We start from the raw sequence: 14,742 nt of genomic DNA, 5'->3' as shown, positions 1-14,742 counted from the left end.
GTCTGTATTAATGTTAATTATGAAGTTGACAAACTGAGAAGTAAAGAAAAAACATTTTAAATATAATTTTAACAGGAAAACATAATTTATACTTGTCATTATACATGATGAATGGATTCTTATGTGTGGAAAGAGAATCGAAAAGTTGATGAATAATGTATCTGAATATGCATTATTAGTATTTTCCTGAAGTGGCAAAAATCTCATATTAAGCTTTTTTTCATTTTTTTTCCTTTTTAGAGGCAAATATCAACATTTTCCCTCATTTTTCCATTAAAGGGAAATTCTGAGGAATTTCAAATATTTAGATGAAAATTAAAGAAGCAATAAAATTTCTCAGGCAGCCCCTAACATTAAGATTTCTAGAGAGTGCCACAATTTTTTACTTCATCAAATGTCTGAATTTTATTGCTTTAAACATTATTCAGTAAACCATTTGACTAACATTATAAGGAAATGAACTGACAAAGATTTCTTTGTCATTTTGTTTTGAAATATAGTAATAGTTTCTCACTGAGTAAAATTGTTCTGTATTTTATTTTGCAAGTGTTTATTTGTTAGTTTTGGGTTTATTTCTTTCAATGGAACATATTCTTATATGTTTGGTGTGACTCTGGTATTAATGCCTAAAGGCAGGAGATTGAACTTAATCCCTTTTTTCCTTCAGCAGAAGAATCTGAATCCAAGTTGCTAATTCAAACTTCAGGCTCTCTAACTTTTTTTTTTTTTTACTAATTCATTTTCTTTATTATTTTTTCAATTTCATGTAAAAACATTTTTTTAAATAATGGCTAACTTGAAGGCTTTTTAAGGTACTCCCTTTCCTATGATTGTAATAAAACAAAACTATCAAATGAATCCATTAAGTCATTAGTTAGGCTGTAGCCATAGCATTACATATTAATTACTCTTTTTAAAAGTCATGATGCCTAAAAGAAATATATATATATATATATATATATAATTTCAATTTTTTCAATGAGTGTACTTTCTTCCTTTCACTCCCTTGGTCCTCCCCTCCTCTCTTATTCTTATTTTCTCTCTTTTTCACTTCTCCTTCCTTCCCTTACCTTTCCCTTAATCTTTATCTGTGGATTTGCAAAGACTTAAAGTTTATTTATAATGTGCCGCTATTATTAGGATTCCTGCATTTACATTTCTACTTTATGATACATATTATGAAGTTGACATTTTTGACGCAACATTCTTTTACAGACCTCAAGTATCATTACTACTTTGGTAAAACTATTGCAGAACACATACTGAAGATAAACATACTGCAAAGCCATAATTCTCCTGGAATTAAGGGTTCATTGCTATTTGCTAGTTGTTATTGTTTTGGGAGGAAAAGATATGTGTTTTGGTAATTGCTTCACCAGTATGGGGTTAATTTTCCACTATAAAATGTAAAGTGCAAACTCAAACTTTCAATTTTGTCTCTCTGCCTTAAATCTTTCCATATTCCAGTCTATCATCTGCCAAAGTGATATTTCTAAAACACAGTCCAGATCATATATAACCCCTCTACACAATAAAATATAGGGATCTCTATTTCTTCCATGATCAAGTTTGGTATTTAAAGTTCTTTGCAACCTAAATGTTTCCTAACTTCTAGGCTCTTCCAAACTGTGCCTACTTGTTTTCTTTTGTATCTACTTGTATTCTATTGTAGAATACAGACTGAAGATAAACATAGTGTAAAGCCATAATTTTTCTACCATCTTCTTCCCTGCTTTCCATTGAGATTATCCTCCATATTTTTTGTAAATATCTTTTATGTACATGGTTATTTCCTTGGTATCTCCTACTTTAGAAAATCTCTAAAAGGATTGCCATCACTTGTATAGGGTGTGAGATAATGATCTAAATGTAATTTTTGCCATACTGTTTTCTAATTTTCCTAGCAGTTTTTGTCAAAAAGTGAGTTCTTATGAGATCTTTGGGTTTATCAAACACTTGCTACCTGAAGTCATTTCCCCTAATCTATTCCATTGATCCATACTTCTATTTCTTAACCAGTATCAGATTTTTTTGGATGATTACTGCTTTATAGAACAGTTTAAGATATGATACCACTGGTAATAATCCTTTACATTCTTTCCCCCATTAGTTCTCTTGATATTATTGATATTTTTTCTTTGAGAGTAATTTTATTATTATTTTTCTAATTTTATAAAATATGTTTTGTTAGTCTGATTGGCATGGCATGTAATAAATAATTTTATTTAGGTATAATTGGCATTTTTATTACATTAACTCAACATGTCCATGAGAAAATAATATTTTTCCATTTTAGATCTAACTTTGTATTAAAAGCATTTGGGAATTGTGTTGCTATGAATATATTCCCAGGTATTTTTTATTTTTAGAGTGATTTTAATTGAAGTTTCTCTTTCTAATCCTACTCCTGTGATGATTTGAATGAGTTTACTAAAGTTGATTTTCTAGGATTACCTAAACATACCATCATATTTACAATGAGTGATAGTTTAGTTTCTTTATTCCCCAGCTTAATTTTTTCAATTTATTTGAAAGCATACTTTTCATTTTTGATATTGGTAATTTTATTCTTTCTTTTTTAATAAAATTAATCAATGATCTATTTTATTTTTTTATAGTTCAATATTTCTTTTACTCAAAATTGTATTGGTTTTTCCTTTGATTTTTAAGATTTCCAAATTATTCTATATTTACGATTTTTAAAATTTGTCTAATTTTTTTAGTTGCATGTCCAATTCATTGATCTACTTTTTTTCTATGTTACTGATATAAGCATGCAGAGATATTAATTTCTCCTCACCACTACTTTGGTTTTAACCTAAGGATGTGGATATGTTATGTGCTCATAGTCATTCTCTTCAGTGAAATCAATGATTATTTGTATGATTTGTTCTTTGATATACCTTTTTTGAAAAATTACATAATTTCTTTTCCATTAATTTTTAATTTGCCTATTAATGAACTCTCATTGATTATATTTTTATTGTATTATAATCTGAAAAAAGTTGCATTATTTCAACTTTTCTGCATTTGCTTGTGAAGTCTTTCCTTCCTAGTACACGGTCAATTTCTTTATATGTACCATGTGCTCCTGAAAAGAAGGTATAGTCCTTTTTGCCCCCTATTCAATTTTCTCCAGATATCTATTAATGCTAACATTTCTAAAATTTAATTCACTTACTTTACTTCTTTCTTATTTCCTTTTTGGTTATAATTGGTATAATTCTGGTAGGGGAAGGAGGTTGAAGTCCCCCACTAGTGTAATTTTACTCTTTATTACCTCCTTTAGGTCCTTTAGTTTCTCTTTTAAAAAAACCCAGATGCCATACCATTTGGTGCATATATGTTAAGTACTTCTTTGCCTATACTACCTTTTGGCAGGATCTAATTACCTTCTTTATGTTTTTTTAATCAGATCTATTTTTGTTGCCTTGGTGGTTCTTGCTGAGGGAGGATTTCTGAGTTGGCATCTCTGTGTTGGAGGGTCCTCTGTATTGGAGAGATTCTTCTGCCTTAGTCTCTGCATTGGAATGATTCTTTTGTCTTGGACTTCTTGCATTAGAAACTGATTATGCCACTGGTAAGATTCTTGCTGAAAAGACTACCATGATTCCTGGTTGGAGATTGGCAGAAGTGAATCAAAATGCCCTTGACTAGATGGCTTTTATAAGCAGTTTTTTCCACATCATTTCCTGTCTCTCTGGTTTCTCTTTCCTTTCACTGTGAGCTAGTCTATCACATGTCAGGAACTAATAGAAGTCTCTCAATTTGCTAGCACTGCCTGGGGGTGGGGTGGGGGAAGTGCTTGTGGCTTTTTAGGATTAAGTGTTAATGACCAAGTAAGTGTGAACTCTTGGTTAATGACTTAATAAGTGTTAAGTAGAGGTACTCCAAGTTCCTGATTGATTAACTTAAAATAGACAAAGGGAATTAAAATTTCCCTTTCACAGGATCTTAGTAGTTCAGATTTCTGTTTTGGAGATAATTGGCAGTTTTTACAAAATTGGTTTGAAGATATGCATAACTGAAGGCAGAGGGCCTAATTAATAGGATAAATATATAATCCAGGTGGGAGGAGATGAAGGTCTGAATTAGAGAAAAAAGTTTTATAAACATAGAGAAGAAAATGGGTGTAACTTCATTTCTTTTCTTCCCAGAGAAGTTTTATCCTCCACTACTGTCAAAACTCAGGGTTCAACAAAAAGGCATAGATATCAAGTATTAAGTCTGAATATACTCTAGGACATATTCCAGGGCTTGAAAACTTTGCTGAAAGGATGAATATGTGTGACATTAATCATTTGCTACCCTGAAACATTCAATTTGGCATTAGGCATTACTTATCATCAGAGTCATAGTTAGGATGGTTTTGTTTTAGGACATAAAAAATTTAAGATTACAAAATTTAACATAAACATGGAAACAAGGAAGTCATTATAATAATTAATTCCCACTTTTTTACAACTGAATATATCTTCATAACTTGTAGTATTCTCCTATCATTAATTACAAAATTGATTTGAGGGTTATTTTTATTCCATTTGCCCCAGAAGTTATTCATGCTATTTTTGTTGAGCCCATTTCATGCTACCTGCCCTAAAAAGACCAAAGATGATAATAACAGTTTTGCTCTTCCTTCTCCATAACAATCAATTACCATATTTTCTCTATGTCTTATGTCTAATATCTATGCAACAAAGAATGAGACCTAGAGAAAGGAAGATATAGATTAAAACTAGCCTCTGACATTTATTGGCCAAGTGACCATGGGCAAATCACTTATGTTTTCTTAGCCTTATTATCTTCTATAATATAGAATAATAGTAATACTAACAAGACAACTATAAGTTGAATCAGGCAACAAGCATTCATTAGGCACCTACTATGTATAAAGCACTATACTAAGAAGTAGGAAAAAAAAAACAAAAATTGGTTCTTGCACTAAAAGAACTCACAGTCTAATAGGGGTAGCAAGCAAACAACTATTTACAAACAAGATATAGATAGGAAAAAATAAAAACAAAACAAAGCCACTAACATTAAGGAGTCAGGAATTTGATAATTCATATGTTGTATCACCAATATGTATCACAATTTGTTCAGCCATTCCCCAATTGATGGACATCCCCTTAATTTCCAATTTTTTCCATCACAAAATGAGCTGCTATAAATATTTTGCACAAGTAGTTCCATTCCTTTTTTATGATCTTTTTCAGGTACAGACTGAGAAGTGATATTATAGAATCAATCAAAAGGCATGTACCCTGTTATAGCCCATAGTTACATTTTTCAAAGAAACTGTGTCAATTCATAATGAACATAAACTGAATGTTGATAACATCTGTAATAATTAAAATAGTATATGCCATAAATTGTAGTAATTAAAATAGTGGAAGATATGAATTGTGATAGATATAAAGAGTGGATGAGTAAGTTGTGACCGCAGGAAATATGTTTTCACTACAGTGTTTTGTTTTTAAATCAAATATAAGGTGGTTGCCAGGGAAATATTCCCAATTATTCAAATATACCCAAGTCAGCTGGGTTTTATAGAGATTTTAATTAATACAAATGAGGAATTAAAGAAAAGGAGAGAAAGAGAGAAAAAGGGGAATAATGAGAAAAGGATAAGCAGGCCCTGGCCAGTCCTGGCCAACCCAGGCCTAAGCCCTAAGAGAAAAGATCAGTCAGTCCTTAATCACTCACCACAAGATCTGTCCAAGCAAAGATTCTAGTGACACCAGGCCAGCTCTATCTCAGCTGACTTCACCAGCTCAATCCTCAATCTGAATGTTTCAGAAGGTCCCTTGAGCTCCTATCTGAGCTCCTATTTAAAGGGCATTTTCTCCTATGTCACCTCCCCTAAGTCCTTACATCTACCAATCACAGTAGACATTTTTCAAAGGACAGACTATTCTTAGTTCACACCTGAGTAGACTAATCTTTTGAGTAATTCACACCTGAGTAGACTAGAATCTCTGAGTAAGTTTTCACCTCTTTGCTCCTTGTAAGTTCACAAGTTGCTTGACCTTCATAGGTACTTAGCACCCTTTTTGTATTAGTCCTAAAATAGGCATGGCTTAAGTATGGGTTTAAGTACTTTTCATTGTTCAGAAAAGAGTTTACAACTTTATCTTCCCCTAGGGCAGTAGGTGAGTTCTCACATTCCTGATCTAAGTAGAGTTCACTGCCCAAATGGGGAATGGTCTTTATCCAATCTTATGAAGTAGGGTCTGGGAATTTTTAAGGTTCACACATCCAGGAGCTGTAAATGATATTCTATCATATACTCATTCATTCCTTTCTTTATCTATTTGGTTATTTGAGGCTTTTTGCCTTAGATCAAATATTAACTGGATAAATATTTGCTTACTAGAATTATAGGCTACAATTTTCTTAAGTTATGTTAAACTAATGAAACATTAAACTTATTCAGTAATTTATTTATATTTTAAATTAAAAATCTCTTGAAGGAAATTCAATTCTCCTCTCATTAATGGGAGATGTAGAGGAAGATATAACACAGGGCTATAAATGAGTTCATTTTATTATAAAGCCTTTATATACATATAACTACTATGATATATGTGACTAGACCTCAAGAAAATAATCACTGAGGCATAGTGGGGCAACTATCTATCTCAGTGAAGTTAATACTCAATTTAGTGAAATCACAGATGTACCACTGAGTAAATAGAGTTTTGCTTTGCAAAATACATTATTATCTGAAAACATTTTTTTCATGTTTGTGAGCTAATAAACTCTACCTCAGGACATAATGCTTTTTCTTTAAATTGCATCTGTGAAAAGAAAAAAAAAACACACTTTTGCAATAACAGATTTCTTTGTACATGACTCAAACTAAAGAAAATTTATTTATTTATTTGACAATTCAATCTGAAAGTACCTTTTCTTTTCTAAATGATATAAATATATTATTAATTTTTCATAGAGTGGACTTTGTATGTCATAAGTATTGAATTATATCAGAATTAGGTTGCAACCCAAAACTATTTAAATATTTATTTTTCTTAGAATTGTATTAAAATCTTTAAATAACTAAAGACAATTTTATGGTTAATTGCAAAGATGAAAGATTATTAAGATAATCTTAAATTAATATTACTTGATCAACTTGAGTAGATTTGGGGCATGCTATTTTATACTCTTGCTGTATAAGCATTCTTAATGAAGAGAGAGCAGAAAGAAAATGGAAGCTTCTTTCTTTACAGCTTTCTAGCATGGCAGTATAAATATGAAGTCCTTCATTTTGTTAAATAAGAAACCAATGATGTTCCTGCTTACTGAAAACCATCTGTCCATGTTCATCTCTATCAACAAACTTCCGGGCAATTTGCATTAGCACAAGCTGTTAGTTCTGTCTTTGCCAATGTTTAACAATGTCAGGTGATTGCACCTCTTCTAAGGCATATTAGAACATGAAGCTTTCAATAATTTTGCTATGTCAGGAAGGTAATATATTTATTCTCCAGTATGCTGAAAATATATTGTCTATTTGGTGATGTGGCAAAATGGGTTTCTTAATATTTTAATTTCTAATTTATATGTGAAAATTCAATAACCGTTCTTAAAATACATACATTAAGTGTTTGGAGGAAAATTATTTAAAGAGTATTAAGTGTATAACACATTGAGATATCCTAAGGGATACACATAAGATTTAAAAGAAATAGAGAAAAGAAAAGAATTTGAAGTATGTATACATATACATGCATGTACATATATTATTACAATACAAGGAAAATATGAAACTAAGTTTTAAAGGGGGTATTAATATGGTAATTAAAGTGAGTAGAAGTGACTTTATTTCTTGTGGGATAAATTAATGGGGAAGATATTTCATAGAGTGACATTTGTCACTCATAGAGTGCCACAAATGCCACAAAAGTGGCATTTGACGTTGAATTTAAATGGGTAGTAGGTATTAGAAAGGAAAAATTCACATAAAGGAAATTCTAGTTAGAAAGAATATTAAGTGCCGTGACACAGTGAGAGCAAACATGATTATTTCCTGCTAATACTTTACATTGGTGGAGGCAGAGAATATGCAAGAAAGTAGTGAGAGATAGAATGGAAATGTTGTTTAGGGCCACCTTGTATAAGGTGGTAATTTGGACCAGTGATATTTAGTTGAGTCTTGAATCTATTTAGCTGCTCCTGCCCTGGGCTAAGGGCAACATGGATGGCTTCAGGCCTGGAGTTCACTGACAAAAAGTGATTTGGCTTTCTTGCAAGCAAAAGTTGATTTATTAAAGTTGGTATTCAGGAGTTTAGGAAGGATGGTGGTCTAGGAAGATCCCTAATATTTTTCCAAATCTTTCTATCTCAGTTCCCCCTGATCTTCATTGATCTCTTCAGTGTCCAACTCTGTTGGGCATACTCTGCCTCCCTCTCTGTCAAGTTTCCACCTTCCTGTTTAAATAAAGTAGTCTAAGCCCATCCAAATAGTCTTTGAATTAAGGTTAGAGCTAGTTGATCAACCAGGATTATTGTGACAGAAATGACCTAGCCACCACAGTCTGTAGGCTAAGACCCACTTTAAGTAACTCAGAAATACGAGTCAATTTCACTGTTAATGTCTTCTTGGGAGTCAATAAATGTCAATGAGGTGCTGGGATCAATCAGGAACAACAGGAACCAAGTAAATAATTTGGGTAGATTTCCCATTCAATCTGGAGGGAGCTCAGATCAGGAGCTGTGTCCTTCTCCACAAACTCCTCACTCTGCCCCAACTACCAGTCCATGTTCTCAGAACCCCTCACTGAGAATTCCAAGATCCCTGCTACACTCTATTTTCTGTATCCAGCACACTTTTGTATCCTCATCTCTGGACCTTCGCATTTTACCCAAATTCTTCTCTTTCACTTGTAACTTAGAAATGAAATTTGTACACTCTTTAAGCCGGGTGATAGGAAAGCACTGTCAAGACTTAAATTTAAGAGGGTTAATCCAGTAGTGGTATATTTCACAGATATCAAACTGTAGCCTACAACACCCTCAAGTGCAGCATGAGATAAAATGCAATTGGAAAATACTTAACTATAAATTTTAAAATGCAATCAAACATAGATAATATTAATACACAAATTTCTAAGTCAATGTGAACAACAGGGATATGTATATTTGCCCCACTTAAATTTGCATTTGGGGTCACTAATGTAGAGATTTGGAAGGAGGGAAGAGAAGCTAGAAGGAAATCAACCAGTGATAAGAATACTTGCAGTGACCATGTCATAATAGAGTAGCAATAGGAATGGAGAGTGAGAGATACTGACATATCACAAATGACAAAATTTCAGGAAAATAGTGACTGTATGAGGTCAAAGAAAGAGAGGGGAAAAAAAAGCATAGTTCCTGACAAATAGTAGATGCTTTGTAAATAATAAACTTGTTAAACTCTTACCACTGTGGATAATAAAGACAAAAGCAAATTTGTCCCAATCTCAAGAAGTTTACATTCTACTGGGGGAAACAACATATATATGCATGTATATATGTATATGTACATGTATTTGTATATACATATATGTTTGTGTGTCTGTATAAATATATGAAATTATATGTGTACATATAATGTTTCTGGACTATAATACATATATATGTTCATAGTGCATATAAAACAATACTATGGATCCATGTAGTTTGCATGTGTATGTATGTTATATACTTTGATTATACAAAACAATTCAATGAGTAAAATTATAATTAGCCATCAATAATTTAAAATATTATATTTAATGGATTTATTAATGACCATTAGAAATAATGGAAATGAAAAGGTAACAAAATAAAAACCACATGCCCATGGCTAATCAAACTGTTCAAAACCCCCCTGCTTATCACCACAGGACAAAGGGCCCCAGAACAGAAACCCTACTCAATATAACTCTCTGTCTACAGGAAGTACGTAATGACAGGAAGTCAGTGGGCTTTTGGGAAATGCAGTTTTTAGGGAAACAGATTTCCAATTATAGAAATATAAGCTGTGGGGTGTAGGTTAATTTAAGTTAGAACACTAAGAAAAGTCTTAGGAAATAAATATCATTTGAGGGAATTGAAGGAAACCTGGGATTCTAAGAGATATAGATAGATAAAGAATGCATTCTTATTTAGAGATAGCCAGTTAAAAGGCATTGAGCCAGAAGATAAATTCCCATAGAAGTATCTAATGAAGAGTTTGAAATGCAAGTATGAATCTTAATATTATGATCTCAAAACAAAAGATATAAATTTAAAGTAACCTATATAGAACTATTAATTAATATTCTGAGAGGAGATGAGATCACTGGTGCTAGAAACTAAAAAAATGACTTTGCTAATGAAAATGTAATCATTGGCATTTGGAGAAATAAAATAAAACTTCCAAAAAAATGTGTAGACTTATTGGAGAGAAGCCATATGAACCCTTTCATTATAAAAAAATCTAGAAATTGGGAAAAAAAGAGAACAACATTAAAGAGGGAAATAAAGAAAGACATTTTCACAAGGAAACTATATAAAAAGACCATAACTATAAGAGCCTTAACCAAAAAAAGGTTTCAATATAGTGGATATATACTGTGAAGGTAAAGGAAAAGGAGGAGAAATAAAATATATAAAAATAATAGCAAAATTATAATACATGAAGAGATAGAAGGGACCTCATAGATCATCTATAATCTACTTTTTATTTTTTTATTTTTTAATTTAATTAATTTAGATTATTTTTCCATGGTTACATGATTCATGTTCTTTCCCTCCCCTCCTCCCTATCCCCTCCTGGAGCAGACAAGCAATTCCACTGGGTTTTACATGTATCATTGTTCAAAACCTATTACCATATCATTAAGATCTGAAGTAGAGTTATCATTTAATGTGAACATCCCCAATTATATACCCATCAAACCATGTGATCAATCTATGTAATTAGAATTATCTCCCCAGAACTCTCCCAGTTTCCCATTTTACTTCTCACATTACATACTAATGTAGGGAAGATATAAGTTTTGTGTAGCTTCTCCATCATTCTCTTCTTTCCAGAACATGACTGGAGAGGCTAGAGGAAGATCTTGACAAGAAAGTTTACTCATGTGGTCATACTTAAGCCTTATACTTTTATTTTTATTTCTTCTACTTCAAGTGATTACTGATAAATCTTATAAAATATAATATTTGGAGTTATTGGACATTAATTTAAATCTTACGTTGTTTGGCCAGTCAGGTAGGAGGGATAGAATCCTTGATTTTTTAAAAGATAATCTTTGAGTAATAAATAAGGAGTAGATAAATTCTACAAAGCCTCATTTCTTTCCTGCCACTTCTGGTGCCCACTGTTGCTCATGCCATTTTTTCATTTTTTTGCTGGCCCCCCCACCTGTCCTCTTTTGTTGGCATGACTGAGCCTGGGGCTCCTGGCAGAAATGTATAAGCTGCTTCTCACTTTAATCTACATCCATTTATCCTGAGGCTTCCAGTGGTGCCCTCACAGCTCCCTTGATTTTGCCTTCCACTGCCAATTCCCTACAAGGAAGGTGACAAGTTAATCCCCTTGGGGCAACTGTGTATAGTTGAGTAGCTGGCCCCCTGCCTCCTGGTGTGGCTACACCTTTTCTACCCCACATGGGTCTCAAGTGCCCGCTATTCAAAGGCTGATTGGAACATGGCTCCATCTATTAGCCTTGTGAGGTTTTACCCCTAGCCAGTACATTCTAGGGTAGTGCCACCTATGAACAAGAAGTAAATTTGCAACCAATTTAATAATTAGATAAAAGCATGGCCCACTCTATGAAAGAGCAATGCATTATTGCTTTAGAATGCCTTTCTTGCTACCATTCCTTGGGTTACTTGTATCGATAGGATACCTCACTGTTAGCTTGAGTAATTTCAAGATTCAGAAGGGAGACTCATCCCCCCTTACTATTTAAGCATGCCCAATCACTGCAACACATCCAATAGGGGTTCATCCATATTATAATCATTGTGGAAATCCCCCTTTGTATAAAGAACCCCAGAAGTATGCCAAAGTTATCTAGATGGATAATGATACTTGGGAGAGGAAAGAACGTCCGTGAGTCCAGAGATGAATTTTAAGCCTTTTCAGACTCCATGGCTTCATTGATGTAACTGTTTCAGTTTGTTCCCCATCAAATAGTGAAGAAGTCTCTGTAACACAGCATTCAGAATTAGAGAAGAGGACTTTTGATTTCATTGTTCACATCCTGTCACATATATTATATTTGCTGTTTATTTGTTTTAAGAATTAATTTTGCTTTTAAATTCACATATTAATCTAATCTATCATATACAATTATACTATGTCATTTATAGTTACTGTGTTTTGGCCATTAGCTATATGTTTTGTTACATTGACTTTATTTGTACCCTCCTCCTATGACTGGACTGGAGAATATACCATTTTAAATATCCATAAACAACTTGAACAGACCCTTTTCCTTGGCAAAACCATAGGTCATTATGGATGCTGAGTTTGTCACCAGATCCTTTGATGTTGCCTTAACAGTCTTTTGTTCCTTTTTTGCCTTTGTTAATTGTCACATAGATGATGATGGATGGACTCCATCAAACTGGTTACAACCTATATACAACCTTTGGAGAATGTAATGAACTAAAAACCTAAATTAATTTTAATGGATCTTCAGAAGTGATATTCAGATATCTAGTAGCACCACTACTTCTGATTGATCATTTGCCTACCATTGACTTATCTGTAACAAGAAGCTAAGGTTCATTTAGTAACTGAAGTGCAGTACATAGCACTATTGTATTCCGCACCTTCCACATTTATAAAAACATAATGGATAAGACATCAGAAGTGATTTCCTATATTGTATGATCTCCTTCAAATTGCAATGGATGGGAAATATAAATACATGCCTTTTACAGCTATTAGAGTCACATACCAGAGGAGGGAGGTTAATCAGGGGGGGTAGATACCCTGTGATGGCTTGAAATCTCATCAGGGAGATGGGAAATATTTCTCAGGGTGCTTGTTAAGCCCTGGATGACCTACAGAATGAGAATTTTCTCATGGAGTCTAGTGACTCCTGGATGGTTTTTATATATGTAGCTCTTCAACTTACTCTATCCTTCTACCAGAATGATCTATATTCTTGGTGACATTTAGACCCAAAAGATATTCAGCAGCAATACAGAGGTTGTTTTTCTGGGTTCTCTTGCCACATTTTGGAATGATGGCAGTAATAGACTTTGTTAGAAATATCTTTGCCAAGGTTGAAAGATTGCATAGATCTGGAGAACTTGTGACAAGTATTTCTGAGCTTCATTGGTTTTTAAAATGTCACAAACCAAGTGACTATAGTGACTCATGTGAATCTTAAAGATACAAAGTTTGTTTGCCATTGTCATTAAAGGGTCTTTTGTAATTTGGGGAATTTTGGTACTTCTTTTTTTTAATAAATTTATTTAGTCAATTTAGAATATTATGCCTTGGTTACAAGAATGATATTATTTCCTTCCCTCCCCTCCCCTAATCCTTCCATTTAACTGGGTATTACATGTGTTCTTGATCAAAACCTGTTTCCAAGTTGTTGGTGGTTTAATTAGGATGTTCATTTAGAGTCTACATCACCAACCATATCTCCTGGACCTATATAATAAAGCAATTGTTTTTCTTCCATGTTTCTACTCCAAAAGTTTTTCCTCTGAATGTGGATAGTGTCTTTTTTTGCATAGATCCCTCGAAGTTGTTCAGGATCACTGCATTGCCACTAATGGAGAAGTCCATTACATTCAATTGTACCACAGTGTATCTGGATGAAACATATGGTAGGATTCTGGTTTTTAATCCATTCTGCTATCTACTTCCTGTTTTTTTGGTGAGTTCATCCCATTTACATTTACAGTTATGATTACTGTGTATATTCCCCTCCATATTGACTTCTTCCTTTGATCTGTCTTTTCTCTCATCCATCTTCCTCTCCTCTGAAACTTTTCACTTTTAATCAGTCTCTCCTCTTCCCCTCCCTAATACTATTCCCCTTCCCATCCCCTTTCTTCTTATTATTTCCCTCTTACTATAGTGCCTTTTAAATGACCCCCTCAATGTCTTCATTCCTTTTATTGCTCCCCTCCCCATCAGTCCATTTATTTAACCTTTTACTTCACTATAACAAACTATATAATTCTCTGCCCCAATGGGTCTAATTGTTCTCTTCTTTTGAGCCAATTCCAATGAGCATAAGATTTAAGTATTACCTGTCACCAATATCTTCCTCCCTTGTATTGTATTGGTTTTCTTCTTCTCTCTCCCTCCATGCTTCTTTAGGAAATATATATTCATCCCATTTTATCTCTTTCCCCATTTCACTTAGTATTATACTCTTTTTAAAGCATAGCTTTTTATATTTTTGAGATATCATCCTATATAGTTTATCACTTCTTTTACCTACCCTGATGATAATAACAATTTTAAAGAGTTACCAATATCATTTATTCATATAAGAATATAAATCATTTGAACTTATTATGTCCCTTATTTTTTTCCTTTTTTAAATTTCGTTTTGGTGATTCTCTTGAGTTCTGTATTTGGGCCTCAGATTTTCTGTTTAGGTCTCATCTTTCCTTCAGGAATGCTTGGAAATCTTCTAATTTATTAAATTCCCATACCTTCTCCTGCAAGAATATAGTCAATTTTGTTGAATAGTTGATTCATGGTTGTAAACCCACTTCCCTTACTTTCTGGAATATCATATCCCATGCCTT

Source organism: Monodelphis domestica, chromosome 6 (assembly GCF_027887165.1).
Source record: "Monodelphis domestica isolate mMonDom1 chromosome 6, mMonDom1.pri, whole genome shotgun sequence".
NCBI classification, from domain to species: domain Eukaryota; kingdom Metazoa; phylum Chordata; class Mammalia; order Didelphimorphia; family Didelphidae; genus Monodelphis; species Monodelphis domestica.
Note: the sequence above shows the minus strand (reverse complement) of the source record.